Raw genomic sequence first — 6,159 nt, 5'->3', positions numbered from 1 at the left:
GTGGCGTCGGGAGCAACTGCTTGCACGAGCGTTACCACTCCACTATGTCTCCCTGTCATGGCTTTTGCGCAGTACAGATACCATATTGAGCAGCAGCTACGTTTGGCTACAGACCGTTAGTGGAATTCCCGCGAGAGTGTAACAGTTAATGTGATTGGATGTTAATTATTTGACTAGGCTACCTGTATTTGAAACTGTTATTTCACTGAACACTAGATGGTTTAAGCGAGGCTGTTCAGGCGAGAGAGAAAAAAAACTCACCCAAATGTATAGCCCCGTTGGAAAATATAAAGAAAATATAAAGTTTAATTTATTTTTATATGTGAATCACATTTTTATTTGGCGTACCCTCGGCGGCATTGCGAGTACCCCTGGTTGGGAATACCTGTTTAAGGGTATCTGTACTTTACTATTTATATTTTGTGACAATTTTTACTTTTACTGCAATCCTAATCTGGCGGACTCACTAAACACAAATGCTTTGTTTGTAAATTGTTTGAGTGTGCCCCTGATTAAATAAAAAACAAGAAAATTATGCTGTCTGGTTAGCTTAATATAAGGAATTTTAAATGAAATTTGAAACTGACTTTTGATACTTAAATATATTTTAGCAGTTACATTTAAAACAATACTTTTTGACTTATACTTAAATTGTTTTATTGGGTGACCTTCACATTCACTTGAATCATTTTTCTATTAAGGATGACACTTGGGTAATTTTTCCACCACTCAACCTACATAATGCATAGTGCATTTAATATCTTATTTTTATTACTGAAATTGAAAACCATTATTATTTTTCTGTAATCAAACCCGAAACTGAACCAAACTCAAGAACTAATCGCTCAGAACTAGTTGCCGTACCATCACATAAAAATAAAATGTTAAGACAGACTCTATAATATTTATAAAAGAGAGTCATTAAGGTCCTGTCTACATGAAACTTTGCCAGTTTCCTGAGACAAAACTGCGCTTTGTCATATATTATCTCAGATTGTACTGTAGTCTGTGGGAAACATAGTAGAAGAACCTGGATCATTTGAAATGTAAGAACATTGCACTATACACCAACGGAAAACACATTCATTTCAATAGCTAGGTTTCCATCCAGTTGGTGACAGATTTTCATGTGAATACTCTAAAATCCGCATAAAAACAATACGTGCATTTTCCCACCAGCGATGTGTTTCCATCAAATCGACTTGTTGCAAATAAAAGGCTGCGTGATGATGTAGTGCAATCAGTTTTTTTGGTTAAATCCCCATGTACCAAATACAATTTAAACAACTCTACTGATGGTTCTCGCAAAAAAATGTTGAGTTATATAGCGAGTGTGCACTCAGCACTCAGGGCGCAGACTATATATACACTAAACAAAAATATAAACGCAACATGCAACAATTTAAAATATTTTACTGAGTTAACGTTCATATAAGAAAATCCATCAATTGAAATAAAGTCATTAGGCCCTAATCTATGGGAATACAGATATGCATCCGTTGGTAGGGGTGTGGATTTAAAAAAGGTAGGGATGTGTATAAGAAAAACAGTCAGTATCTGGTGTAATCACCATTTGCCTCATGCAGCGCGACACATCTCCTGTGGAATGTTGTCCCACACTTCTTCAATGGCTATGCGAAGTTGCTGGATATAGGCAGGAACTGCAACACACTGTCGTACACGTCAATCCAGAGCATCGCAAACAAACTCAATGGGTGGCATGTCTGGTGAGTATGCAGGCCACGGAAGACCTGGGACATTTTCAGCTTCAAGGAATTGTGTACAGATCCTTGCAACATGCTGAAACATGAGGTGGTGGTGGCGGATGAATGGCATGACAATGGGCCTCAGGATCTCGTGACGGTATCGCTGGTCATTCAAATTGCCATCGATAAAATGCAATTGTGTTCGCTGTCCGTGCCAGCCCAAAACCACTGTTCACAACGTTGACATCAGCAAACCACTCGCCCACACATGCTGTCAGCCATCTGCCTGGTACAGTTGAAACCGGGATTCATCCATGAGGAACACTTGTCAGCTGTCATCGAAGCTGAGCATTTACCCACTGAAGTCGGTTACGACGCGGAACTGCAGTCAGGTCAAGACCCTGGTGAGGACAATAAGCAGGCAGATGAGCTTCCCAGAGATGGTTTCTGACCGTTTGCCTGCAAAAATTATTTGGTTGTACAAACTCACAATTTCATCAGCTGGGAGGCTGGTGTCAGACAATCCCGCAGGTGAAGTAGCCGGATGTGGAAGTCCTGGGTTGGTGTGGTTACACATGGTCTGCGGTTGTGAGGCCGGTTGGACGTACTGCCAAATGTTCTAAAACGATGTTGGCTTATGGTAAATAAATGAACATTAAATTCAACAGCTCTGGTGGACATTCCTGCAGGCAGCATGCCAATTGCTCGCTCTCTCAAACCTTGAGACATCTGTGGCATTGTGTTGTGTGACAAAACTGCACATTTTAGAATGGCCTTTTATTTTCCCCTGTACAAGGTGCACTTGTGTAATGATCAAGCGGTTTAATCAGCTTCTTGATATGCCACACCTGTTAGGTGGATTATTTTGGCAAATTAGAAATGCTCACTAACAGGAATGTAACCAAATTTCTGCACAGAATTTGAGAGAAATAAGCTTTTTGTGCGTATGGAAAATGTCTTGAATCTATCAGCTCATGAAACATGGGGCCAACACTTTACATAATGCGTTTTTATTTTTGTTCATCATGTGAAGTTCATCATGATTTATTTGATCTGTATCCTAATAAATCGCATGCTTTCCTGATGAGTTGAAGTGGGAGGACCTAATTTACCTAGATGTGATTCTGATTATATCAATACTTGTGCATAAAAGCATTTCCACCAGCATTTCTCACATAATGTGAATTTTCTCACAAATGAATTTCAACCAAACTGACTTGTTGCAGATAGAAATCAGTGCGTGATGACGTAGTGCACACAACATTTTTTTGCTTAAGTTTTCATGTACCAAATAGAAATCTAAAGTTCAATGTGTTTCCATCACATTTTCAACTCTACCGATAGTTTGGTAACAAAAACTGTTGCATTAAATAGCAAATGTGCCTACTATGGTCTTGGCAGATGTGCTCTAGCCAATAGTTTGCAGATACAGTGCGGGTAGGCTGTGTGGATAGGCTAGTCTACATGAGGAGCTTTGTATTTGTCAAACAGCATTCCAGCATTGATCATCATGTCACCAGAATTAGACCCTCAATATTTATTGGAAAGGAGCATCAAGATCACTGCACTTTCACCACCCTGTGAATTTTAGCGTAATTTATTTCATCTGTAGCCAAAAAACTGCATGGTTTCCTTAGTCGTAGTGGGACTCCAAGTTTACTTCCATATGGTGGTTGTTATATCACTATTTCTGCATAAAGGCGTTTCCACCACCATTTCTCTCATAATACTGTACATTTTACCGACACAAAAACATCCTACCATGTCGAACGAACTAATTATCTGTCGGCATTTATAAAACTGTACCGAAACTTCCTGTTTCAATCACAACTGACTTGATTTTTAAAAATGAGGTATGACTCACATAAAAACTGTGAATGGAAATGTGGTTCGTGTAATTTAATATTAATGTTGAACATACAAAATTACCATAATTGACATCAGTCCTCATTTAAGTATGCTTACCTACATATAAAAGCAAGGGAGCAGACCTAAAGGCATTTTATGTAATATCATTGAAATGAGTCAAATTGCTATGCAAATTTCCCGTCTAATATTTGCATTGCTGGTATGACTGTTTTGACTTCACAACCGCCTGTTAGTGCTCTGTTATTTCCAAAATAAACATCAGGTAACATTTTTCAAGAAGAGACAGTTAAAAGGTAAAGCTGAAAGTAAAGTGAATTTCTTGGCCAAATTATCCCAAAAGGTATATAATTTGATTGTGTAGCTTAATTAAGTTACTTTAAGATGATTTGTGCAGGTAATTTAAAACCTTCTAATTTTGACTTTGTATTGACTTGCATTGGTGATTGGAATTTGGTGACAGCAGCCAGGTAAACTGAACCAAAGCATGGATTTTTGTCTCTTCTTGTCCAAAGACTGCTTACAGGGTAAGGACACAAATATGTAATTGTGTAATTTGGGTGAACTATCCCTTTAAGTTTGTCCAATTGAGATACAATATTTTTCTCAAAAGAGACATGGAAAAGGGATGACATTTACAGTGTTAAGGTTTGGACAGTCTGATGACCTAAAGGAATAGTTAAACTTTCTTACTCATCATTATTCATGATACATAAAGTGCATTCATTTCTAAACGGTATAACAGATATGAATGAAAATACCCTCAAATAAAAGGTGGCATTCTGTATTGTAACCTCATATAAAACATTTGATCTCAAATCCAAAATATTGATGTTTAGAGCCAAATTAAACGTTTTAGCTTCATTGTCCAAATGAATACGTAGTGGAGTGTATCTCTCCTACCTCCCCTGTCACTGCCATGTCTGTTCAATAAAATATAGGAAATATTCAGAGATAGACACAACAACAAAAAATATAGACCGTGATGGACCCCAACAGAGTATTTTGGGCATATAAATAATATCATTGTGCAATAGATTGTATTTCTATAAATTCGAGCTCCTGTTTGCATTATGAAAACGAGGGGAGGTGATCTGTCCTGTGTGTGATGAGTGTAGACAGTGCTCCTGTATCGCAACCAGATCTCTAAGGACAGGGGATGTGGTCGCATAAAGAAAGAAAGCTGCATACGCACGCAGGATGAATAAGGCATCCCTCTGTGTTTTTCTCACTATTATTCAAATGTCCAAACAGTTTACTCAAAGGAAAACAAATATCCCAGCCACTTTGGATGTTTACAGTGTCAGTGACATCATGCAACTCAGGCCCAACAAAATATTTATAGGGACATACTTTGGCCAATTCAGTGATTCGTGGCATTGTATTATTATTTTTGAAATATGGGCGATCTCTCTCACTTTGTCAGAATTATGAATTGCCCTCAAGCCAGAATTAATCTTGTGTAGAAAAAATGTAAACACAATTAACTAAGTAAAGAAATGAATGAATGAATAACTTATTATTAAACCCTGAGCTTATTTTTGATAGGGTTGTTTATAGTTCTCCTTATCCTTCTGTACGTTCTCATTTTGAGTTTGATCCGTTTTCACAATGAATATGTATTTTTGTGCATGACATGACACATTTTAAAAACACAAGCATGGAACGTTAAATTTGACTTTGTGGCTTACATGATTTCGTCTTAGAGAGAACACTTGTGGAAGACGTCTAAGTCAGATTAGATTTTATCAAGGTTATTTTACGATGCCCTCTGAAGAAAAGTGTACATCTGCTTCTCATGTTCTGGTCAAGGGTAATAATTTAAGGTGGACATAGATACTGACACAAACAGGGTGGGTGATCCACCAGCCAGGAATCCAGAGAAAAATACGGAGGCCTCTGCATCCCAAATGGCACCCTATTCCACTTATAGTGCACTACTTTTGACCAGGGAGCCCAGAGGTCCTGTATAGGGAATAGGGAGCCCTTTGGGATGCACCCTGAGTCTTATTCTCAGTTCACAGGTTACGGAACCATATGTCTCCTACAGGGCTAAATAAAGAGTAACCTGATGGATACACTGTGATAACATAAATCAGGATATCCCATCGGGTTTGACGAAGTGCCCTATTGTTTTGATTCAAGTGGGTAGCCATCCTGACAGACGCAGAGCAGACGTATACAGTAGTGGAAGAGGACATGGGGTTCTATTGAGTCTTCCTCTGTCGGCCTGCGGCGTGCATTGTGATGTGTTGTTTATAGGAACGTTGTTAAGCAAGCTATAGGCAGTCGATGCCACAACCCTGCCCTGCTGGGTCGTCACCCACTAGGAGAGAAAGAGTGCCCACTGGGCACACACTGGTTGAATCAACGTTGTTTCAACGTAATGTGATGTGGAATCAACATGAAAAATACATTGTATTTGAAAAACATAATCAACCAGTACTGTTTTCCTTCTCAATTCAACCAGCGTTGTAAACAATGTCTTGAACAGGATGAAAAATATTTTTTACGTTTCTATGGAGAATTTTTGATGCAATTTCAACTTATACATAGTTCTGATGATTATGTTTAAATTAGATTGATG

The 6,159-nt window shown here is 38.4% G+C and overlaps 1 long non-coding RNA gene across 1 annotated transcript; it reads right to left on the bottom strand.

Moving 5' to 3' along the window:
- Positions 1-1,396: 1,396 nt before the first annotated feature.
- LOC135563785 (uncharacterized) lies at positions 1,397-2,316 on the bottom strand. The gene is made up of 2 exons (XR_010460500.1): positions 2,197-2,316; positions 1,397-2,107 (listed from the first exon to the last, which is right to left on the bottom strand). It is a non-coding gene; the product is annotated as an uncharacterized LOC135563785 (long non-coding RNA).
- Positions 2,317-6,159: the final 3,843 nt, after the last annotated feature.

This window comes from Oncorhynchus nerka, linkage group LG22 (genome assembly GCF_034236695.1).
Source record: "Oncorhynchus nerka isolate Pitt River linkage group LG22, Oner_Uvic_2.0, whole genome shotgun sequence".
Classification (NCBI taxonomy): Eukaryota; Metazoa; Chordata; class Actinopteri; order Salmoniformes; family Salmonidae; genus Oncorhynchus; species Oncorhynchus nerka.
The sequence above is the reverse complement of the archived record's forward strand: the minus strand, read 5'-3'. Positions and strand labels throughout refer to the sequence as shown.